The sequence below is a fragment of the Scyliorhinus torazame genome, chromosome 5 (assembly GCF_047496885.1).
Source record: "Scyliorhinus torazame isolate Kashiwa2021f chromosome 5, sScyTor2.1, whole genome shotgun sequence".
Classification (NCBI taxonomy): domain Eukaryota; kingdom Metazoa; phylum Chordata; class Chondrichthyes; order Carcharhiniformes; family Scyliorhinidae; genus Scyliorhinus; species Scyliorhinus torazame.
This window is the reverse complement of record NC_092711.1, coordinates 104,649,048-104,674,579: the sequence shown is the minus strand read 5'-3', so window position 1 is coordinate 104,674,579 and position 25,532 is coordinate 104,649,048. Positions and strand designations below refer to the sequence as shown.

At 51.8% G+C, this 25,532-nt stretch overlaps 2 long non-coding RNA genes across 3 annotated transcripts in view; both read right to left on the bottom strand.

The window, feature by feature from the left end:
* The window catches only part of LOC140419326 (uncharacterized), a 304,049-nt gene that overhangs the window by 142,758 nt on the left and 135,759 nt on the right, over window positions 1-25,532 (bottom strand). The window lies entirely within an intron of this gene.
* On the bottom strand, window positions 310-25,096 carry LOC140419327 (uncharacterized). 2 transcript variants are annotated; one of them, XR_011945706.1, is made up of 3 exons: window positions 24,558-25,096; window positions 9,533-9,590; window positions 310-3,955 (listed from the first exon to the last, which is right to left on the bottom strand). It is a non-coding gene; the product is annotated as an uncharacterized lncRNA (long non-coding RNA). The 2 variants fall into 2 exon arrangements; XR_011945705.1 differs by lacking the exon at window positions 24,558-25,096 and adding an exon at window positions 10,126-10,445.

Below are 25,532 nucleotides of genomic sequence, written 5' to 3'. Positions count from 1 at the left end.
ACGTAAGAAAATGATAGAAGTACAGATAGAATGGGAGAGACTGAGACGATTGGCTATGGATTAGAAGTTATCATGAAATGATAAAAGGGGGGGAATGAGAATATGGCTCAAGCAGGCTCAAGCTATAGAATGACGTAGTCTGGCGCTAGAATCAAACTTTACGGGAAAAACAAAATGTTAGGTAAAGCTTTGTGTGAAGGAATGCCAAGACAGGCTGAGGTCACTTGTTTTTGTACCAGACAAATTGCAGTAACGGCCTTGAGAATGGTTGCGCTAGACTGGAAGATAATAATAATTTTTTTATTTTAAAAAAAAATTTTATTAAAGGTTTTCATAAAATATCAATAACAAAATGAGAAAGAAAAAAGAACCCAACAGGGTTAAGTACAAAACACAATCTAATGGAAGATAATTATAATTAAACTAAAAGCACAGATGAAAGGCAAGGGGGGCTGCCTTCAGCAAAATGGAATGCGAGGGAGCTGCCCTCAGAGACGAACCAAAAATGTATAAGAACTGCTGTTAGATGTATTGACTTTGGCCTGCTATTGTAACTCTCAAGAGATACAGTGGTCTTAGCCCCGGCCGAGAAATAAAACATATGTTAAAGTAACGAGGTGTTCGACTGATCATTTCATCCGGACTGGCTACAAAAGAATCCTCACGGGCGGCATGGTGACACAGCGGTTAGCACTTTTCCTCAGGTCGCCGAGGACCCGGGTTCGATCCCGGTCTCGGGTCACTGTCCATGTGGAGTTTGCACATTCTCTGCGTGGGTCTCACCTCCACAACCCAAAGATGTGCAGGGTAGGTGGATTGGCCACGCAAAATTGCCCATTAATTGGGAAAAAATTGGGCACTTTAAATTTAAAGTAGCACAGTGGTTAGCACTGTTGATTCACAGCGCCAGGGGCCCGGGTTCTATTCCCGGCTTGGGACACGTGGAGTCTGCACGTTCTCCCCGTGTCTGCGTGGGTTTCCTCTGGGTGCTCTGGTTTCCTGAAAGACATGCTGTTAGGCGAATTGGACATTCTGAATTCTCCCTCAGTGCACCCGAACAGACGCCGGGGTGTACCCATAAGACATAGGAGCAGAATTAGGCCACTCGGCCCATCAAATCTGCTCCGCCATTCAATCCTGGCTGATATTTTTCTCATCCCCATTCTCCTGCCTTTTTCCCATAACCCCTGATCCCCTTATTAATCAAGAACCTATCTATCTCGGTCTTAAAAACTCAGTTAATTGGCCTCCACAGCCTTCTGCAGCAAAGAATTTCACAGATTCACCACCCTCTGGTTCAGGAAATTCCTCCTCACCTCTGTTTTAAAGGATTGTCCCTTTAGTCTGTGATAGTGTCCTCTGCCTCTAGTTTTTCCTACAAGTGGAAACATCCTCTACACATCCACTCTATCCAGGCCTTGCAGTATCCTAGAAGTTTCAAGAAGATCCCCTCTCATCCTTCTAAACTCCGAGTACAGACACAGAGTCCTCAACCGTTCCTCATATGACAAGCTCTTAATTCCAGAGATTATTCTTGTGAACCTCCTCTGGACCCTTTCCAAGGACAGCAGTCCTTAGATACGGGGCCCAAAACTGCTCACAATACTCCAAATGGGGTCTGACCAGAGCCATATACAGCCTCAGAAGTACATCCCTGGTCTTGTATTCTAGCCCTCTCGACATGAATGCTAACATTGCATTTGCCTTCCTAACTGCCGACTGAACCTGCACGTTAACCTTAAGAGAATGGTGGATAAGGACTCCCAAGTCCCCTTGTGCTTCTAATTTTCTAAGCATTTCCCCATTTAGAAAATAGTCTATGCCTCTGTACCTCCTTCCAAAGTGCATAACCTCACACTTTTCCACATTGTATTCCATCTAATGGAACATATAACTTTTCTTGTTCGCCACGGTTGTATCACTTTTCCTTTTGGAATTTTGTTCCTTAATAGAACATATATTTGTTGTATAAATGTGAAACAAAAGTCACAAAATACCCAGAGGACTACAGGCTGCTTTCCCTTTGAGAGAGAAAGCAAGAGAGAGAGCGAGCTGACTGGTGGTGATTTAATCTGAGGGTCACCACACCTCAGGCGAGGGGTAATGTTGATAAGGCCGGGCCTTCATGGCTAACCTCAACCGGTGTGGGAGTCGAACCGCGCGGTTAGCCTCACGCCGTATCACGAACCAGCCGTCCAGCCAACTGAGCTAACCGACCCCCTGGTAAATATGTAATAATTCCTAAAATATTAGCTGTTCCCTGTCTCCTACCAGTTTCCTAGTCCACCTCAGACAACTTGCCTCTCAAACCCGGATAGTAACACCCAGATAAGTGAGTAACACCCGGATATTTTGTTTTTTAAATTTAGAATACCCAATTCTTTTTTTCCAATTGAGAGGCAACTTACCGTGGCCAATTTATCTACCCTGGATTTTGGGGGCGAGACCCACTCAGACATGGGGAGAATATACAAACTCCAACAGGCAGTGACCCAGAGCCAGGATCGAACCCGGGTCCTTGGCACCATGATCCAGGTAAATTAAACCAAAAAAATGGTAACCACCAGGGCCCATCTCCATGGCACCATGGCATGCTTTGGGAGGTTCCAAACAGAAATAGGAACTAAATATCTTCAAACTTCCAAACACACTTTCACTCTGTGATCCTTGTGCAATGTGAAGCCAGGTATTAGTAACAAGGCTCAAAGAGCATCAGCCCACTGGAGGCAAAGTGGTGAGACCGGCCAGTCCAGCAGAAAGAAACCCTCCGACCATCCCCACTGACCACCTGTCAGAATGAACAAAATGCAGTCCTGGATGCAGAGCAGAAACAATAACAACAGAATCCAACCCCTGTCATCAATTGTGAAATTGTTGGTGTCACAGCAGATGCGATGAAACACGCAATCCCGTCTCACATTGAGAGGTGGACGGCGTCTCCCCAGTGCGAACTCGCTGGTGTTTCCGCAGGTTTGATACTTGACTAAATCCTTTCCCACACCGAGAGCAGATGAATGGTCTCTCCCCAGTGTGAACTCGCTGGTGTCTCCGCAGGCCGGTTACTTGAGTGAATCCCTTCCCACACTGAGAGCAGGTGAATGGCTTCTCCCCAGTGTGAACTCGCTGATGTTTCCGCAGGCGGGATAACTGACTGAATCTCTCCCCACAAAGAGAGCAGATGAACGACGTCGCCCCAGTGTGAACTCGCTGGTGTTTCCGTAGTATAGATGCTTCAGTAAATCCTTTCCCACACTGAGAGCAGGTGAACGGCCTCTCTCCGGTGTGAACTCGCTGGTGTGTCTACAGATGGGATCCTTGAGCAAATCCTTTCCCACACTGAGAGCAGGTGAATGGCCTCTCCCCAGTGTGAACTCGCTGGTGTCTCTGCAGGTTGAATCGTTGAGCAAATCCTTTCCCACACTGAGAGCAGGTGAATGGCCTCTCCCCAGTGTGAACTCGCTGGTGTGACTGCAGCTGGGATCCTTGAGCAAATCCTTTCCCACATTGAGAGCAGGTGAACGGCCTCACCTCAGTGTGAATGCGTCGATGAGTCTCCAGCTGCAATGGGACTCCGAATCCCTTCCCACAGTCCCCACATTTCCTCCGTTTCTCCATGTTTTGGGTCTCCTCGTGACTCTCCAGGTTGGACAATCAGTTCAGAACAGGGTATGGTCTCTGCCCACTGTGAATGTTATGTTTATTCAGGCTGTGTAACTGGTTAAAGCTCTTTCCACAGTCAGTTCAGTGTAACACTCTCACTCGGGTGTGTGTTGTGTGGATCTTGGTGCTTTTCCAGTCACACTGATGTTTGAAATCTATAGCTGGCAGTTCGGGCAAACATTTCTCCTTCTAGATTCAAAGGCCGATGATATTCAGGTTAAAGCGAGTCGAGTGACTGTCAGATCGAGACGTAACATTTGAGATTTCTGTCTGTAATTCCTCCTCGTCTAATATCCTGTAAAAACAATTTACAAAATTGATCACTGTCAGTACAGGACAGAAATTCAGAACACACAATTCTAATTTCTATGTCACATTTTTTCCTCTCTCTTATTCCCCGAAAGCTGTAAATCTCCATCCCACACACTCCCTCCATTCTCACTCTGCTGTATCTAACATTCACCCTCCCTATTCTCTGAAGGTGCTGATTCAGGCTTATTGACAGACCCAAGCTCACAGATTCCTGTCCAGGAGATCACAACAAATATGAGCTGCAGTCGGCCATTCGGCCCATCGAGCCTGCTGAACCATTCAATGGGATCATTGGCTGATCTACCACAGCACCGTTTTCCCACACTATCCCCATATCCCTCGACGTCTTCAATATCTACAGGAGGACACAGAGAACCAAGTGGAGTGGCATAACAACAACAATCTCTCCCTCAATGTCAGCAAAACTAAAGAGCTGGTCATTGACTTCAGGAAGCGAAGTATCGTACACATCTCTGTCTGCATCAATTGTGTCGAGGTGGAGATGGTTGACAGCTTCAAATTCCGAGGTGTGCACAGCACCAACAATCTGTCCTGGACCACCCACGCCGACTCTACGACCAAGAAAGCACAACAGTGGCTATACTTTCTCAGGAAACTAAGGAAATTCAACATGTTCACATTGACTCTTACCAACTTTTACAGATGCACCACAGAAAGCATCCCATCTGGCTGCATCACAGCCTGGTATGGCAACTGCTTGGTCCAAGATCGTAAGAAACTTCAGAGAATCGTGAACACAGCCCAGTCCATCACACAAACCTGCCTCCCATCCACTGACTCCGTCTACACCTCCCTCTGCCTTGGGAAAGTGGGCAGCATAATCAAAGACCCCTCCCATCCGGGTTACTCACTCTTCCAACTTCTCCCATCAGAGAAAAGTCTGAGAACACGCACTAACAGGGTCAACAACAGTTTCTTCCCCGCTGTTACCAGACTCCTGAATGATCCTCTTATCGACTGAACTGATCTCTTCACACATCTTCTCTACTGAGTAGTAATGCACTATGTATGCTCACCCCTTGCCTGTGCATTTATGTAGGTCCTGTGGGTTTATTTCATGTGTGGAACGATCTTTATGGACTGTCCGCAGAACAATACTTTTCACTGTACCTCGGCACACGTGACAATAAACAAAACCAATCAATCAATAATCTCTCATGTCACCTAACCCCCGTAGTCCAGGTATCGTGGCGTATCGTTTTAGTAAACGTATATTGCACTCCCTCCAAGGCCACAATATTCTCCCGAAGGTGTGGTGCCCAGAATGGCTCACAGTTCTCCAAGTGGGGTCTTACCAGGGTTTTGTATAACTGCAGCATAACCTCTGTGACTTCATACTCCAATCCTCTGGATATAAATGCTAGCATTCCTTTTTGAAGATTTCTGCACTTGTTCGGGGCATTTTAAGGATCTGTGCACCTTCGCCATCCACTGTACTTAACCTCTTTCCATTTAGAAAGTCCTCTGTTCTATTTTTTTGGGGTTCAAAACGGATAACCTCACACTTGATTACATTGAATTCCATCTGTCACAAATTTGCCCATTCACCTAGTCTGTCAATATCTCCTTACAATTTTATGCCATTGTCTGGACTGTCTACAATGCCACCTAACATTGTATCAACAGCAACAGTGAAGAGGCCTTTCGCCCATCAAGTCTGCATGAGTCAGATTACAAGAGGGAGATAGAGAACCTAGTGGAGTGGTGCAGCGACAACTATCTATCCCTCAATGCCAGCAAAACTAAAGAGCAGGTCATTGACTTCAGGAAGCAAAGAACTGTACACACCCCTGTCAGCATCAACTGGGCCAAGGTGGAGATGGTTAGCAGTTTCAAATTCCTAGGGGTACACATCTCCAGGAATCTTTCCTGGTCCACCCACGTCGACGCTGCCACCAAGAAAGCACAACAGCGCCTATATTTCCTCAGGAAACTAAGGAAATTCAGCATGTCCACATTAACTCATATCAACTTTTACAGATCCTATCATCACAGTTTGGTATGGCAACTTTTCGGCCCAAGACCGTAAGAAACTTCAGAGAGTCGTGAACACAGCCCAGTCCATCACACAAACCTGCCTCCCATCCATTGACTCCATCTACACCTCCCGCTGCCTGGGGAAAGTGGGCAGCATAATCAAAGACCCCTGCCACCCGGCTTACTCACTCTTCCAACTTCTTCCATCGGGCAGGAGATACAAAAGTCTGAGAACACGCATGAACAGACTCAAAAACAGCTTCTTCTCCGCTGTTACCAGACTCCTAAATGACCCTCTTATGGACTGACCTGATTAACACTACACCCCTGTATGCTTCACCCGATGCCGGTGTTTACGTAGTTACATTGTGTACCTTGTGTTGCCCTATTATGTATTTTCATTTATTTCCTTTTCTTTTCATGTATTTAATGATCTGTTGAGCTGCTCGCAGAAAAATACTTTTCACTGTACCTCGATACACGTGACAATAAACAAAATCCAAATTCAATCCAACACTGACACCCATTTGCCAGCAGTTGATCCATAGGCTTGAATGTTATGACGTGCCAGTCTTCATCCAGGTACTTTTTAAAGAATGTGAGGCAACCCGCCTCTACCACCCTCCCAGGCAGTGCATTCCAAATTGACCCCACCCTCTGGGTGAAAAGGTTTTTCCTCAAACCCCCCCTAAACCCCCTGCCCCTTGTGACTGACCCTTCAACTGAGGGGAACAGCTGCTCCCTACCCACCCTGTCCATGGCCCTCATAATCTTGTACACCTCAATCAGGTCGCCTCTCAGTCTTCTCTGCTCCAATGAAAATAACCCACAGCTATCCAACCTCGCTTCATAACTTAAATGTTCCATCCCAGGCAACATCCTGGTGAATCGCCTCTTGACCCCCTCCAGTGCAATCACATCCTTCCTGTAATGTGGCGACCAGAACTGCACACAGTACTCCAGCTAATAATAATAATGATAATCTATATCAGTGTCACAAGTAGGCTTACATTAACACTGCAATGAAGTTACTGTGAAAATCTCCTCGTCGCCACAGTCCGGCACCTGTTCGGGTACACAGAGGGAGAATTCAGAATGTCCAATTCACCTAACAAGAAGTCGTTCTCCATTTAGAAAATAGTCTGCCTCGATTCTTCCTTCCAAAGTGCACAACCTCACACTTTCCATATTCTATTACATCTGCCACTTCTTTTCCCACTCTCCTAACCTGTCCAAGTCCTTCTGCAGCCTCTCCGCTTCCTCAACACTATCTGTCCCTCTACACATCTTTCTATCATCTACAAGCTTAGCAACAGTGCTCTCTGTTCCTTCTTCCAGATCGTTAATGTATTGAATAGTTGTGGTCCAGCACTGACCCCTGTGGAACACCAATATTCACCAGGCTGCCATCCTGAAATAGACCCCTTTATCCCCACTCTCCTGTCAACTAATTCTCTTAACCATTTCAGTACCTTGCCCCTAACACCATGGGCTCTTATCTTTATTTTGCAGCCTGTTGTACGGCACCTTGTCAAACGCCTTCTGGAAACCCAAATGGATCATATCCACTGGCTCTCCATTGTCTAACGTCCTTTTTACCTCCTCAAAGAATTCTAACAGATTTGTCAGGCATGACCTCCCGTTGATGAAGCCGTGCTGACTCCGTCCTATTTTACCATGCACTTCCAAGAACTCCGGAATATCATCCTCAACAATGGACTCTAAATCTTATCAACAACCAAAGTCAGACTAACCGGCCAAAAATTTCTCATCTGCTACCTCTTGCCTTTCTTAAACTGGGGTGTGACATTTGTCACTTCCCTGTACCCCGGGAGTCCCTTGACTCCAGTGATCCCTGAAGGATCACCACCAATGGCCCCACAACCTCCGCAGTTATGTCCTTCGGAACCCTGGAGTGTAGTCCATCCGGTCTGGGTGATTTATCCACCTTCAGACCTTTCAGCTTACCCAGCACTTTCTCCTTAGTGATGGCCACTACACTCACCTCTGCCCCGACTTTCTTTCCTCCACTCCCAGTTTTCTCTTTCCCTCTCCTCTGTTGGACCGCCCTCCTTGCCCCTGGATTTGGAGCATCTTGTGAAGGCACTGCTGGTAGTACCGCTCCAGTGCTTTTGAGGTGCCTGCTCCAGGTTTTCCAAGTTTCTGAAGCTTTTAGAGGGTAGAAAGAATGAGGGATAGCCAAGAGCTCATGGAAAGCAATGGCATGCATGGTTTCACCAGCGCTGCCAATACAATTGATGACCTAAGCAGTCATGGCCCTTCCCACTGAGAGCAAAATGTGGAGGGGAACTCATCAAGGACAGAGTCAGTCAGTGCTCACTGGAGGGAACATTCTGAAGAACCCCTCGACCGAGACTCTGTCTTTGGCTTTAACGTCCTCAAATCCATTCCTCAGTATCCTGTCCGGCTCAGTCCACGTGGTACCCCGATCTGGAGCGGAGTGAAAAAGCCATTCAACAGCTGAAAAACAACACGGCCTCTGGAGCAGAATGAATCGCTGCTGAAATTCTGAAGCATGGCGGGGTTACACTCCTGGCATAGCTACACAATCTCATATTCCTCACCTGGGCAGATGGATGCATGCCGGGGGATCTCAAAGACACTGTGACTATATTCAAGAAGAGAGACAAGTCTGATTGTGGTAACTGCACAGGCGACTCCCTGCTGTCTGCCACAGAGAAGATCATTGCCAGGATCCTCCTCAATGATCCCCTCTTCGTGGCCAAAGAGCTCCTTCCAGAGTCACAGTTTGGTTTTCTCCCTTCATGAGGCACCAAAGACATGATCTACACTACTTGACAAACCCAAGCAAAATACAAGGAACAGCACCAATCGCAGTTCTTGGTCTTTTCTAACCTCACAAAAGCACTTCACACCGTCAAAGTGATGTTTTATTCAGTATGTTCTTCAAATTTGGCTGTCCTCAGAATTTGGCCACCATCCTCCGCCTGCACAATGATGACACACAAGCCATGATCCTCATCAATGGAAACACCAGAGACACTATTTAAGTGAAGACTGGGATCAGACAGGGCTGTGTCACTGCACCAACCCTCTTCCCCGTCACAGTAGCACAGTTGTTAGTACTGTTGCTTCACAGCACCAGGGACCTGGGTTTGATTCCTACTCAACCGGGACCTGGGATTCATGTCGCATTACATTCATCCCCCACCATCTGGCCTGCGAAATCCTACCAACTGTCCTGGCTTGATACAATTCACACCTCTTTAACCTGGGGTTACCCCATCTCTGGATCTGTAAAGATTTAATCACCTGCTAATGGTCGCATTCCAAGCATTGTCTGGCATCTTTGAATTTGTCTATATATATGTTTCTGGAACAGACCTCTTCATTCACCTGAGGAAGGAGCAGCGCTCCGAAAGCTAGTGACATCGAAACAAACCTGTTGGACTTTAACCTGGTGCTGTAAGACTTCGTACTGTGCTCACCCCAGTCCAACGCCGGCATCTCCACATCATAGTTAATCACTGCAGTGTTAAAGTAAGCCTACTCATGACACAAATAAAAATTATGATCTCACCTCCGGCAAACTACCAGCGGGTGTGGAGATAATCAACAGGACAGGAAACCGACACCACCTTCAAAACAAAACCAGAATCAGTTCAACCTCAGACATTAAGCTCCAGTTTGCAAATGTCTGATCTGTTTGTTCAATCCATCTCCCTTGATTCTATAACCATTAATACTCTTGTCTCACAAACTTCTATGAATCTCAGTTTTTAGTTTCTATTGACAGAATCTGAACAGAATTCCAGATTTCACTATATTTTCTGTGAAGTGATTTCTGACATTGCTCCTGAACAGCCCAGTCTCAGTTAAACAAATAAATATCACTGATTTGGACATTTAAATGGTGACAATTGTTTTACTCTTAACCGGTTATGTAACAGTATTTCAAAAACATAATAATTTGAGTAAAACTCTGCGGAAGCTGGAAATGTGAAGTGAAAACAGAAAGTTGTGGAAATCCTCAGCAGGTTTGGCAGCTTCTGTGAAGAGAGAGAAAGAGAGTTAATATTTCCAATGCAATCTGATTCTTCTTCAGAACTGAGTGTTTGCAGCATTGTGGGTTCATTTGCCAAACATACTGAATGTGAACTTTGTGGTTCTTACAGATATCTGGCTGTAAATCTGATTTCAGACCTTCCTCTGAACACTTTTCAACCTCAGCTCCAGCTCAGTGTCCTTCACTAAAGACCCGGAAAAAGAATCACCGCCACAAGATGGCGGCGGCCGCCGGGTGTTGTCACCTGAGCGGAAACTCGCTCACTGCCTCTTCCCATACTAAGATGGCCGCCTTAGCGCCCTGCTCCAAGAACAAAAGACTCGACTTCCATTCCCAAGATGGAGGCGGTTGCCCCGGGGCCTGTCATCGGGGAGGAAGCCCCGCCCACTCCATCTTCCCTAACCAAGATGGCTGTCCCAGCGCTCCACGCCAGGAACAAAAAACCCGACTTCCATTCTCTAGGCGGTGGTGGTCGCCGGTTGCCCCGGGCCTGTAACAGGGGAGGAAGTCCCGCGCACTCCTTCTTCCCATACTAAGATGGCCACCCCAGCGCTCTGTTCCAAGAACAAAAGACCCCACTTCCTTTCCCAAGATGGCGGCCGGTTGCAGGGTAATTACAGACCCGGATTACCTTCTTCTTATTGGTCGTGACCCGCCGTCAATCACTCTGGAGCCATTGTGAGCTGGAGCATGCGCAGTGCAGGTTGAAGCTGGACTCAGGCGGGTGAGTCGAGGCCCCAATAAGACCCATTGGTTTTATTGTCAGTCTGCAGACAGGAGCTGGAGAACTGAACCCAGGCAGAGGAGAGGGAGGGACAAAACTGGGAGTGGAGGAAAGAAATGGTGAGATGGGTTTGGATTTCAGCCCAGGGAGGAGGGAGACTGTGTGGGACGGGGATTTACAGCTTTGGGGGAACAAGAGAGGAAAAAAATGTTCCAGAGAAACTAGAATTGTCTGTTCAGAATTTCTATCCTGGACTGACAGTGATGGCTTTTGTAAACTCCTTTTACAGGATATTAGAAGCAGAAGATTGGCCACAGAAAACTCAACCAAACATCAAGATCAGACAGAGTCACTCAATTCTTTAGAACCTGAATATCACAGTCTTTGAATGTGGAAGGAGTAATGTTTGTTTGTTCAGTTTGTGGGAAAAGATTTCAAACATCAGTGTGATTGGAAAAGCACCGAGACCCACACAGACAGTGAGTGTTCCAGTGAACTGACTGGAAAGAGCTTTAACCGATTACATAGACAGAAAAACCATCACACCATTCACAGTGGGGAGAAACCATCCATGTGTTCTGTATGTGGACGAGAGTTCAACTTGTCATTCAACCTGGAGAGACACAAGGACACCGGCACCATGGAGAAACCGTGGAAATGTGGGCACTGTTGGAAGGGATTCAGCTACCCTTCTGAACTGGAAATGCACCGACGCAGTCACACTGGGGAGAGGCCGTTCACCTGCTCCACCGGTGGGAAGGGATTCACTCAGTTATCCAGCCTGCTGACACACCAGTATGTTCACACTGATCAGACACCTTTCAAATGTTCTGACTGTGAGAAGAAATTTAAACGCAAAAAATATCTGTTGAGACACCAACTCATTCACAGTGAGGAGAAGCTATTCACCTGCTCCTTGTGTGGAAAGGGATTCACTGCTACATCTAACCTGCAGAAACATCAGCGAGTTCACACCGACAAAAGACCTTTTAAATGTCCAGACTGTGGGAAGTGCTTTACAACTTCCGGGGAAGTGACCTGTCATCAACGTGTTCACACTGACGAGAGACCATTCAGTTGCTCTCACTGCGGGACTGGCTTCAGGCGATCATCTGAACTTACTGTACATCAGCGAATTCACACTGGGGAGAGACCGTTTACCTGCTCTGTGTGTGGGAAGGGATTCATTCAGTCTTATCACCTACTGAAACACCAACAAATTCACTCTGATATAAAACCTTTTAAATGTTTTGACTGTGAGCAGAGCTTTCGAAGCAGCAATGGCCTAGTGATGCATCAGCGAGTTCACACTGGGGAGAGACCGTTCACCTGCTGTGTGTGTGGGAAGGGATTCACTCAGTCATACAACCTGCTGAAACACCAACAAATTCACTCTGATATAAAACCTTTTAAATGTTTTGCCTGTGAGCAGAGCTTTCGAAGCAGCAATGAGCTGATGATACACCACAAATTCACACTGGAGAGAAATCGTTCACCTGCCCCGAGTGCGGGAATGGATTCACTGACTTACAACTTATGCTGAAACACCAGCGACTTCATGAGTGTCTCCAGGGATTGGATTCAGCTGTTTTCGCTGCTGTCAATGAGATCCAGGACTGAATGTGTGGGTTAACCCTGAGGTGTGTAAGAAACATGCCCCAGTCACTCTCTTCCATGGTTCAGAGCTCTGAGATACAGACAAAAGGCTCCTTTACAACTGTGTTTAGAATCAACAAGATTAATTCCCGTACCAGCCTCCCCGAAGAGGCGCCAGAATGTGGCGACTAGGGGCTTTTCACAGTAACTTCATTGAAGCCTACTTGTGACAATAAGCGATTTTCATTTCGTGATGAATGCTGGAAACTGCAAGATTTTAGTCCAGGAGTCAAGAGTTTACCCAAAAAGGGGATCCAAGTCATTGGTAATTTTAAAGCAATTTATGAAAAAGCAACAGTTTAGATTTGGTACACCAGCTAAATCGGCAGGAAATACATGTGACCCACAACATGTGAGAATGGATTACTGGTCCCGGATCAGGGAGATGCTGATCTCCGGGGCTGGAGGTGACAGTCTCCTTGGAATTGTTTACTGGTCCCGGATCAGACGCTCGGACAGATGGAGCCGATCTCCGGGGTGGAGGTGACAGTCTCCTCGGAATGGTTTACTGATCCCGGATCAGACACTTGGACAGATGAAGCTGATCTCCGGGGCGGAGGTGACAGTCTCCTCGGAATGGTTTACTGATCCAGGATCAGACACTCGGACAGATGGAGCTGATCTCCGGGGCTGGAGGTGACGGTCTCCTCGGAATGGTTTATTGATCCCGGATCAGACACTGGGACAGATGAAGCTGATCTCCGGGTCTGGAGGTGACAGTCTCCTCGGAATGGTTTACTGATCCCGGATCAGACACTCGGACAGATGGAGCTGATCCTCGGGGCTGGAGGTGACAGTCTCCTCGGAATGGTTTACTGATCCCGGATCAGACACTCGGACAGATGAAGCTGATCTCCGGGGCTGGAGGTGACAGTCTCCTCGGAATGGTTTACTGATCCCGGATCAGACACTCGGACAGATGAAGCTGATCTCCGGGGCTGGAGGTGACGGTCTCCTCGGAATGGTTTACTGATCCCGGATCAGACACTGGGACAGATGGAGCTGATCTCCGGGGCTGGAGTCTCTTGTGTTTTCCTTCCTCTGGATCCAGTCAGAGTGTTTGGTGTTCGTCTGAATCCAGCACCGATCACTTTGAAAATCTTTCCTGTCCAAAGTGATTTTCCTGTCGAACCGTTTTAACCTTTACTCAGACAGTTAGTTTATATTTGGGTCGTCAGATCCAACCTTCTGCAGTTTAGAAATCTGGGGCGTCAATCTCCGACCCCCCATTCGGAGAATAGCCGTTGGCCGCCGTGAATCCCGCCCCCGCCGGTTGCCGAAGTCTCCGAAGGGAGAAAAGTCGGCGGGGCGTTAATGTCGCCGCTGCCGCGGAGAATGTCACGGGTCTGCGCACGGCAGCCGATTTTCGGCCTGCCGATATTCTCCCTTCCGGATGGGCCGAAGTCCCGTCGATGTGATGACCGTTCACATCGACGTAAATTAAACCTCCTTTTCATCGGCGTGACCCTGTGCTCCAGGTTCACGCCGACCAGCGTGGAGGTGAGTGACGGCCTGGGGGGTTGGCTTTGGGCAGGCGATGGCGTGGCCGCAGTCTGAATGCGTGAGGAGAGGTGTGTCCCGGGTTGTGTGTGTGTGTGCGCGGCCGGGGCGGGGGGTGGTGGTTAGAGTAGGCTGGGCTCCGGGGGAGTGCCGGGAGGGGGTCCGTGCCGGGGAGGGGGATGGGGGGTCCGTGCCGGGGTGGAGGTTGGAGGGGGGGGGTCCGTGCCGGGGTGGAGGTTGGGGGGGGGGGGGTCCGTGCCGGGGTGGAGGTTGGGGGGGGGGGGGGTCCGTGCCGGGGTGGAGGTTGGGGGGGGGTCCGTGTCGGGGAGGGGGATGGGGGGGGTCCGTGCCGGGGAGGGGGATGGGGGGGGGGGCTCCGTGCCGGGGAGGGGGATGGGGGGGGGGTGTCCGTGCTGGGGAGGGGGATGGGGGGGTCCGTGCCGGGGTGGAGGTTGGGGGGGGTCCGTGCCGGGGAGGGGGATTGGGGGGGGTCCGTGCTGGGGAGGGGGATGGGGGGGTCCGTGCCGGGGTGGAGGTTGGGGGGGGGGGTCCGTGCCGGGGAGGGGGATGGTGGGGGGGGTCCGTGCTGGGGAGGGGGATGGGGGGGTCCGTGCCGGGGTGGAGGTTGGGGGGGGGGTCCGTGCCGGGGAGGGGGATGGGGGGGGGGGGGGTCGGTGCTGGGGAGCGGATGGGGGGGTCCGTGCCGGGGTGGAGGTTGGGGGGGGGGTCCGTGCCGGGGAGGGGGTTGGGGGGGGTCGTGCTGGGGAGGGGGATGGGGGGGTCCGTGCCGGGGTGGAGGTTGGGGGGTGTCCGTGCCGGGGTGGAGGTTGGGGGGGGGGGGTCCGTGCTGGGGAGGGGGATGGGGGGGTCCGTGCCGGGGTGGAGGTTGTGGGGGGGTCCGTGCCCCGGGGTGGAGGTTGGGGGGGGGGAGTCCATGCCGGGGAGGGGGATGGGGGGGGGGTCCGTGCCGGGGAGGGGGATGGGAGGGCAAGTGAGTTGGTCCACCTGGCCAGGTGCCAGCCTCCAACAGTTGGACCCATGCGGTCCATGCCACCTGGCTGGGGGGAGGAGGGGATATGGGCAATGATGACATGTCGTCGTTCCCCTCCCCACACCAGGCCGTCATGTTTTCAGATCATCCAGCGATGTTGGCCGCCGTGGCGGTAGCCGCTCATGTCTATGTTGCCCTGGATGAGGAGGAGGAGGAGGAGCGTGCCAGGCTGCTGCAGAGGGGCAGGCGGCAGCCGCCCAGGCTGGAGGGACACCTGACCGACAGGACGAGGAGGGGGAGGAGGACGTCGCGGCCCCACGGCAACGGAGGCACCCGAGGGCGCCCCGTGTGTACCGGCCCAGGCAGTCATACCAGGACCTCACGGACCGGGAATGCAGGAGGAGACTCCGGATGAGCCGGGAAACCGTGGCACACATCTGCCACCCTCTGGCACACCTGTCACCGCGTGGCACTGGCGGGGGACACCCTCTCCCCGTGTCCGTCAAGGTTACGGTGGCCCTGAACTTTTATGCAACGGGGTCATTCCAGGCACCGAGTGGGGACCTGTCCGGCATATCGCAGACATCGGTGCACCGGTGCATCCGGGCAGTGACAGATGCCCTATATGCCATGGTGCACCGCTACATCCGCTTCCCCGTGGACCGGGCCAGCCAAGATGTCCGGGCCGTGGGCTTCTCTGCCGTGGCCGGGTTCCCCATGGTCCAGGGCGCGATCGATGGGATGCACGTCGCCGTGCGGCCACCTGCAGATAACAGGGCCGTGTTCACTAATAGGAAGGGGACCTATTCGATGAACGTACAGGTGGTCTGCGACCACCGCATGATGATCCTGCACGTCTGCGCCCGTCACCCAGGCAGTGTACACGACTCATTTGTGTTGTCGCGGTCATCCATCCCCGGCATGTACGAGGGACGCCATCCCCGGCTGAGGGGCTGGTTGCTGGGCGACAGGGGCTACCCATTGCGATCGTGGCTGATGACGCCTATACGGAGGCCACGCAATGAGGCGGAGAACCGCTACAATGATGCCCATGTAGCGACAAGGGGAGTGATAGAGAGGTGCTTTGGCGTGCTGAAGATGCGTTTCAGGTGCCTGGACCTCTCTGGGGGCGCCCTCCAGTATCGGTCAGATAGGGTCGGCCGCATCATTGTGGTGTGCTGCGTCCTGCACAACATAGCCCAACAGAGGGGCGATGTGCCGCAGGCAGAGGAGGGCGGAGTGGAGGAGCAGCAGGAAGAGGCGCAGTCCTCCCCAGATGAGGGGGATGGGGGTAATGGTCAGGGCAGACGGGGTAGACACAGGCGGGTGGCTGTCCACCGTTACCGGCTGGCCCAGCGGGCACGGGACAGACCGATGGACGCCCGCTTCACTGACTAGATGGGCGTGGGAATCGGGTAGTATGGCCACAGACCGCACACCATGGCAACAGCCGAGCACCCACACCCCCCACCCATCCACCCACCCGCACCTCCCTCCCCAACCCCATCCACCCCACCCGCATGCACACCACCCCCCCCCCCCCCCCATTGTCGATCCACCTGCGGCACAACGGGCTGGGCTCACACAGTTGCGGGTGGACGCGTGTCTATCGCAGGCCATGGAGGATGATGACAACCCGCCCTGCGGTGAGCTCCTGGCTCTACATCGTTGGACTATGTCTGACCCATGGCCACAGTACCACCATCCACCCGGACCATCCCTGCATGCGGCTGTGACACTGCAGCGCACGGTCCCGTCCTCTGCCCGGGGGATGTTGATGGCGGCCCAGGGGGAAGGGGGCAGACTCACCTGGGGCTGAGGTAAGACCACCCCTCACACACACACTTGCGCTCAACGTACATCACACCCCCGCACACTTTGGACAGAGCACAAAGGCAGCTTCTGTCGGTGTAACATTGACTTTAATAACCAAAGGAGTTCATGCACGTGCCCTAGCCCCTAAAACTCATCTGTGCCCTGCAACCGTGCCAACTTATTCAGTGTCCAATTGTTTGGCCTTACGGGCCCTTTGACTACGTCTACGTGGTACCCCAGACGGTACAGCAGAACTGGAGGTGGACTCCTGTGATTCCTGCCCTCTGACACTGGATCCCTTTGGTGGCCGTTTCCTGGGGTGTCCTGGCCTAGATGGGCCAGGCTGCGGCCCAGGCGACTGGGATGGCGAGCTGCCAGACTGTCCTGCCCGTTGCCCACCCGATGCACCTGGGACGGAAGGGGGGGGGGGGGGAGTCCGAGGTGTCGCGGTGTACCGGGACCTCCCCTACAGAGGGAGCCGGGACGGACCACACCACCTCCTCCTCCCTCGGGGTGCCCGATGGCCCCCAGGCCTCTACATGGGTGGGGGATGCGAACGGACTGGCCATCAAACGCCCCCCCGACATCTGGCGCTGCCAGTCCTGGAGGCCCGTGCAGGTTTGCAGCCATGGAGCCCAGGGGGTTGGCAAACCCTGTCTGTGACAGTGCGACGCCGGCTCGCACATGGCCACTGGCGCCGATGCCCTCAGCGATGGCCTGCAGAGATTGGGCCATGGCCTGCTGAGACTGGGCCATGGCCTGCAGAGACTGGGCCATGGCCTGTTGAGACTGGGCTATGGCGTTGAGCGCCTCTGCCATCTGGCGCTGGCACTGGCTCATGGCCTCCTGTGAGAGGGCAGCCATTTCCTGGGCCACAGACGCCGCCTGCACGGAAAGCCTCAGGCCTCGCAAACCGTTCCCCATGTCTGACGCCGTCGCACCCATTGCCTCCACCGCGGACGCCACCCGTGCGGTGTCGGCCTGGGTGGCATGCATGACCGGCACCACTCCCAGCTCCTGGACGCGGGTGGACTCCTCCACCTGCGACCGCAGCCGCCGCAAGCCGCCCGTCACCCTCTTCGCTCGTCTCCGGGTCGGTGGTTGCATCAGATCTATGTGTGGGTGTGGTAACTGCAGGAACCCGGGATCCATCTGGGCGGCAGATGTTCGCTTGGGCTGGGCTGCCCTCCGACCGCCCGGCCCCTCTGCTGCTCCTACCTCCACCTGCTGTACCAGGACGGCTGTGTTGTGCGCACCAGTGAGTATACCAGACGCCTCATCACTAAAGTGCCCAACCGTGGTGAGTGTTTCTGCGATGGTGGAGGGTGTCGGTGACAGCAGTGGCGTTGTGTCGTGCTCTTCGTCCCACTCTGAGTCCATGGCACTTTGGGGTGGGGGTTCGTCTCCACCCATCCACTCTGAGTCACTGTCCGGTATTTCGTCTTCCTGGGTAGTGGTGTCCCGGGTAGTGGTGTCCCGGGTAGTGGTGTCCCGGGTAGTGGTGTCCCGGGTAGTGGTGTCCCGGGTAGTGGTGTCCCGGGTAGTGGTGTCCCGGGTAGTGGTGTCCCGGGTAGTGGTGTCCCGGGTAGTGGTGTCCTGGGTAGTGGTGTCCTGGGTAGTGGTGTCCTGGGTAGTGGTGTCCTGGCTCGGATGTGACGGGGGCTTGTGGCTGCCCCCCTCGTCGCTGGGTGGTCGCTCCCGCACGTGACGGGGGTGTCGTCTCCCTGTTGCTCCAGGTCTCTCCGTCTCCCGTGGTGTGCGAGGGGCATCCTGCGGGCGTCGCATGCTGGAGGGTGCGGGTCTCTCCGTCTCCCGTGGTCTCCGAGGGGCATCCTGCGGGCGTCGCATGCTGGAGGGTGCGGGTCTCTCTGTCTCCCGTGGCCTCCGAGGGGCATCCTGCGGGCGTCGCATGCTGGAGGGTGCGGGTCTCTCCGTCTCCCGTGGTCTCCGAGGGGCATCCTGCGGGCGGTCTGCATCTGCGGGGATGGGTGCCTGGACGTTTGGTCCTGCGATACACAATGAAGCATGCATGGTTAGACATCAGGCAGTGATCAGGTGATACGGGGAGGGGGATATAGGGGAGGGGGGATATGGGGACGGGCTGTCGGTGGCTCACTTGCTAGTACACCCCCGACCTCTGCATCAGCAACCTCCCGGTCCTCAGGTCCGCCAGCCAGTTCCAGGGCCCTTTCCTGGTGTTCGGTCAGTGGCCTCTCATCAGCGGGGCCTCCTCCAGTCCTCACATGCTCCCTATTGTTGTGTGCGCGCTTCTCCTGTGGGGGGGTGGTGGCAGGGGTAAAAGGCAACACTGTTAGGCAGGTATATGAATGCACGCCATCGGTTGCGCGTGCATTGCAGAGGTTAAGGTTAGGGCTGGATTCACTTGGGGATATGGGGGAGGGGGGATATGGGGGAGGGGGGATATGGGGGAGGGGGGATATGGGGAAGGGGGATATGGGGGAGGGGGGGATATGGGGGAGGGGGGATATGGGGAGGGGGATATGGGGGAGCGGGGGATATGGGGGAGGGGGGATATGGGGGAGGGGGGATATGGGGAGGGGGGATATGGGGGAGGGGGGATATGGGGGAGGGGGGATATGGGGGAGGGGGGATATGGGGGAGGGGGATATGGGGAGGGGGATATGGGGAGGGGGATATGGGGGAGGGGGGATATGGGGGAGGGGGGATATGGGGGAGGGGGGATATGGGGGAGGGGGGATATGGGGGATTGGGGAATATGGGGGAGGGGGGAATATGGGGGAGGGGGGAATATGGGGGAGGGGGGATATGGGGGAGGGGGGGATATGGGGGAGGGGGGGATATGGGGGAGGGGGGGATATGGGGGAGGCTCACCCTGCCTGCTCTGACGAGGTCATTCACCTTCTTGTGGCACTGGGTGCCTGTCCGTGGTGTCAGGGCCACAGCGGTGACAGCCTCTGCCACCTCCCTCCACAGACGCTGGCTGTGGCGTGGGGCAACTCTGCGGCCGTGCCCGGGATACAGGGCGTCCCTCCTCTGCTCCACCGCGTCCAGGAGCGCCTCCACATCGCGTGACTCGAACCTCGGGGCTGAGCGGCGGCCAGCCATCCAGTCGGGTGTTGCGGTCGGGTGTTCCGGTCGGGTGGGGGGGAGCAGCGCGGCCTTATGAGCCGTCACGCCGTGCGGCGCGTATGACGCTGCATGGCGTGAACCACTGCGCAAGTGCGGATCCCGTTACGTCGCTGCTAGCCCATTTCGGGCCGGAGATTATCGACCCATTTTTCCGACGTGACGCAAGTCGGATTTGCGCCGTGTTTTGCGCCGATCGGCGGACTTTCCACCGAATAAGGAGAATTTCGCCCCTGGTTTCAGGGTTTGTAACAGAGAGAACAGGCCTGTGCTGTGTGTGTCACCCAGCAAGCTGCTGTGGAAGCTTTGTTACTGAGAGCCAGAGAGAGCTCATTCTAGTCACAGTCAATGAATATCTGACATTTTATCATAGAATTTACAGTGCAGAAGGAGGCCATTTGGCCCATCGGGTCTGCATCAGCTCTTGGAAAGAGCACCCTACCCAAGTTCAACACCTCCACCCTATCCCCATAACCCAGTAACCCCACCCAACACTAAGGGCAATTTTGGACACTAAGGGCAATTTATCATGGCCAATCCACCTAACCTGTGCATCTTTGGACTGTGGGAGGAAACCGGAGCAGCCGGAGGAAACCCACGCACACACGGGGAGAATGTGTAGACTCCGTACAGACAGTGACCCAAGCCGGGAATCAAACCTGGGACCCTGGAGCTGTGAAGCAATTGTGCTATCCACAATGCTACCGTGCTGCCCCCTTATCATATTAGAAATAAGCAGAAAACCTAAATTCTAAAGTTAGTCTCAGCGGCCGTGACAACTATCATTGATTGTTGGAAAAACCCATCTGGTTCACTCATGCCCTTTAGGGAGGGAAATCTGCCGCCTTTACCTGGTCTGGCCTCCATGTGACTCCAGACCCACAGTAATATGTTTGACTCTAGTGCCGAGCAGGCCACTCAGTTGAAGGGAAATTAGGGATGGGTAACAAATCCCGACCTTTCCAGTGACGTCCACATCCCATAAAACAATCCAAAATAAATCCTCACCCCCTTCAGCTCCCCCGACATGCTTCACTCCACCATTGGCAGAGGCACCTTCACCTACCGAGGTCCTGATTGAGCTGCTGTCTTTCCCCATTCTTGTTCAGTTTTTCAATATTTATATATTTAAATCTCGATTGAAACATAGTCTTGTTGTGACGCTGAGATCCAGAGGATTTTAAATCTGTTAAAGTCAATCCCCATCGAGTACACAGGACTCAACTGGTCAGAACTTTTTATGTCATAAATAAACCAAGATCTTACAAGATGTTTATCGGGGAATTGTTTTTCTCTGAGACCAGGGATGGTCAAACTCTGTCCCAAAGTTCAGATATGGGCCGTGAGCCTGGGCTATGGGGCCCACGTACATGGAGCATTATTCCTGTATGTCCTTTATCCCTGAATTTAATCACATCCCAATTGGGGGCCATGCCGTCAGCTGACTGTACTCTAAGCTCTGGAATTTCATCCCTAAACCTCTACTTTTCCACTTCATTTTCCACCTTTAAAACTCTCCTTATAACAAAACTCTCTGAACAAGACTTTGGTCATCTGACCCAATGTGTCCTCATGTTCCTGTGAAACTGCTTGGCACATTTAATAATGTTTAAAATCGTGATGTAAGTATAAGGTGTCATCGTTCAGTCAGACCTAATCTGATCACTGAGTGAGTGAGTTATTTGTTAGAATGAGAGTGAAGGAGTGGGATTGATTCACAGCCTGAGTCACCAGTTTAAGGACAGGAGGAGAGAGAATCTGGAGAGGAGAAAAGAATCAGGAGGAGACTGGAGACTGAATCTGGAACAATGAGCAGAGAGGGGGAGGGGAGTGTGTGGGACTGAGATTCATAGATTTGGGAGAATGCACCATAGAAACTGGAATGGTCTGTTCTGAATTTCTATCCTGCATTTACACTGAAAACCTCCTTTTACTGGGAGTTAGAGGGAGAGGATTTGCAGACAGAAAATTCTACGTCGCAATCTTGACAAGATCTTTCAGAATGACTTATTCCATGTATCTGATTATGAAAGGAGAATGATTGATCTCTCTGTGGGGAAAGCTTTAAAATAATTTTGACTGAGAAAGCCTGAGACACACTGACACAAGGGCCAGCAGTGCATCTCGGATTCAAACATGAGGTGTGCAAACGGGTCTGGTTTAGTGTCAGATGTTACCAGGGAGAGGAATGGAGCTGGTAGCTCGGGAATGAAAACAATGAATTTGATTTTCCCAATATTTAATTGGAGGAAATGTCTGCTCATCCACCACTGGATATCAGACAAACAGGCTGAGAATTTAACAAAGGTGGAGAAGTGGAGAGAGGTGGTGGTAGAGCTGGGAGAGGAGATGGGTGCTGGAGATGGGGCAGTAATTTGTAAGGATGGTGGAGTCAAGGGTTTGCTTTTTGACAAGGGTAGAATGACAGCAGAAGGGGAGGGACAGTACCTGATAGAGAAAAGATTCAACTAAGTCAGTGAACATGGGGAAGTTGGGTGATCAGTTTTGTGGGAATAGGCTCGATGGAGCAGGAGCTGGATTTCATGGACAAGATGAGCTCTGAGAGGGCATGAGGGGAGATGGTAGAGAAGCTAGAGAAAGATGCAGTTCTGTGGAAAGATCATTTAGATCCGAAGATTAACTCTGATTCTCCTCCACATTGCTGGAGGATGTGCTGATGACAGGGGGACTGGAGAAGGGGGTAGTGTCAGCGGTCTATGGAGCTCTTTTGGAAGAGGAGAAGGCACCACTGGAAGGGATCAAAGGAAAATGAGAGGAAGAGTTGGGAGAGGATATGGAGGAGGGGTTCTGGTGTGAGGTGCAGCGGAGAGTGAATGCCTCTACCTTGTGTGCGAGGTTGGAGCTGATACAGCTGAAATGAAAATGAAAAAAAAAGAAAAATGAAATGAAAATCGCTTATTGTCACAAGTAGGCTTCAAATGAAGTTACTGTGAAAAGCCCCTAGTCGCCACATTCCGGCGCCTGTTCGGGAGGCTGGTATGGTGGTATACAGAGCACACCTCACGAGGGCAAGGATGAGCCGATTCTTTGAAGGAGTCGAAGATGTGTGTGACTGCTGCGGGGGGGAGGGGGGGTCCAGGTCGCCATATTTGGGGTAGGAGACCATATTTGGGGTGTTGGACCGGCCAGGGTTGGAAACGGGTGCGGAGGCACATGTTGTAGCCTTCGCCTCGTTGATCGCCCGAAGACGGAACCTGATGGGTGGGAGAGCAACCTCTCCACCCTGGCGCGGCGGGGGGATCTGTTGGAATTTTTGACTCTTGAGAAGGTTAAGTTTGAACTGAGGGGAAGGACATAGAGGTTCGACAATTCATGGACATTATTCATTATGCACTTTCATGAACTGGATAACATCGAACATTAGTTTGGGGGGGGGGGGCGATAATGGGGGATTCCTGATTCCTTTTTGTCAGTTGTTTATGTGAACATGTGGGCGAATGTTTTGGGTTTGGTGGGAGGATGGGATTGTTGTTACTGATATGGGGATTGACATATTTGTTACTGATTATTGTTTATTGTTGGTGGGTGTAAATTTGGGAGAAAATGATTCTCTCTTCACAGATGCTGCCAGATCTGCTGAGTTTATCCAGAATTTTCTGTTTTATCTCAGATTTCAAGAACCTGCAGTATTTTGCTTTTATTAAATTAACTCTTGAGCTGATTAATGGTGTTAATGAGCACAAAATAGAAGTTTTACTGCTTTATAAAGCTCTGATAAAGCCACAATTTGAGTATTGCATCCATTTTTGGTCACCACTCTTCAGGAAGAATGTGAAGGTCCTTGAGAAGGTGCAGAAGAGATTTTGCAGAATGGTTCCGGCAGAGGTGGTTGAGGAGATTTAATTCAGATGTAGAAGATTCTGATGGGTTTAGGTAAAATAGACAAAGAAAATCCGTTCCCATTCACTGGTTGCACAAGAACTCAGGGACATATTCAGGTTTTGTAAAAGATATGGGAGATGTGAAGGGGATCGATTTTGCAGTCAATGGTGATGACCCTAAAGTTGAGGCTGAGGGGAGGGCAGAAATGGACACGATGAATATTTTCAAAAGGCAATTGGATAAATATTTAATGGAAATAAACCTGCGAGGATCGAGGGATGGAACAGGGGAATGGGACTGACTGGACTGGTCTTGCGAACTAGCATAGACTCAGTGGGCCGAATAGCTTCCGCTGTGCCACAATGACTATGACTATTTTCTGTAATCACATCGTATAATTTAACTTTGGGATTCAGCAGCGGCACAGTGGTTAGCACTGCTGCCTCACAGCATCAGGGACCCGGGTTCAATTCCAGCCTTTGTTGGAGTTTATACATTCTCCCCTTGTCTGCATGGTGCTCCGGTTTCCTCACCGTCCAAAGATGTGCAGGTTAGTGGATTGGCAATGCTAAATTGCCTCGTAATGTCCAAGGATGTGCAGTTCAACTTCTGGGTTATGCGTATTGGGTGGGGTGGATGGAGGAAGCATAAATGGGTAGAGTGTTCATTTTGAAGGGTTGGTGCTGGATGCCGCCCCCCCCCTGCACTGTAGGGATTCTTTGATCACTCAAGGAAATCTGTGCTCTGCACTCCCTCTGAGGCCATTCTATTCTCCCAAGGTTTGTTGCCCAGAGTTGAGTTTTCAAGGTGTGGTCGAACCAGGGTTTCTGAATCTCGGGATTTTTCCAGTCACACTGGGACCTGAAATCTTCCCTCACAGACAGAACAGACAAACATTTTACCTTGCACACTCAGATGCTGCTGATATTCAGGTTCTGATGTATCGCTGACTCTGTCAGATCACAATGTGATATTTGGTTTGAGTTTCCCATCGATCAATGCTCCACTTTTAACTTCCTGAAAAAGAAAGTTACAAAGACCTTCAACTTTTTGTCTAAGATATAAATTGAGGTGACATAAAATTTGTCTTGGTTTGAGTTTGCTGTGTGTAAATCCTCCCCTTCTAACCCCCTGTAAAAGGAGTTTCCAGAATCCATCACTGTCAGTCACAACATCCTCTCCTCCTGCTGACAGGCCAGGGAGCACTGCGCATGCGCCCTGCTGCAATATGGCTGCCGTTATTCTGGGCCTGTGGCGCACAGCAGCCCAACAACGTCCTTTGCAAACACAGGATCAGGAGCTTCTTATTCGGGCTTTGAGGCATTCATGCTGTGTTTATAAAGCCCCCTTCCCAGCCACTCCGCTGTCTCTGCCCCCACACCTCGCGACCCCGTGACTCAGTTCATCGGATCATTTTTCCCCTCGCCGCCCAAGTCCAGGCACGTGCCGCACTGCGCATGCCCCATTCAGAGGCCGCACTGCGCATGCTCTCGTCAGAGACTGCACTGCGCATTCTCCACTTACAGCTTGGTGGTGCGCCTGCGCAGGAAGCTCCTGCGGGCTGAAGAGGACACAGTCTTCCACGCGGAGAATGCTGGGTCTTTATCCAACCATTAAAATGCAATATTGATCAATCGAATTTGTTGCTTTGTGATCCGATTTCAATTGGAGCCACGTGCCAAGATGTCACATTATTAAATTAATTGATACAGCAACCAAAGTGCATATGAAGTATCTGAATGATACTAAATGGGCGGCACGGTGACATAGTGGCTAGCACTGCTGCTTCACAGCGCCAGAGACCCGGGTTCAATTCCGGCCTCGGATAACTGTGGGAAGATTGCAGTTTCTCCCCATGTCTGTGTGGATTTCCTCCC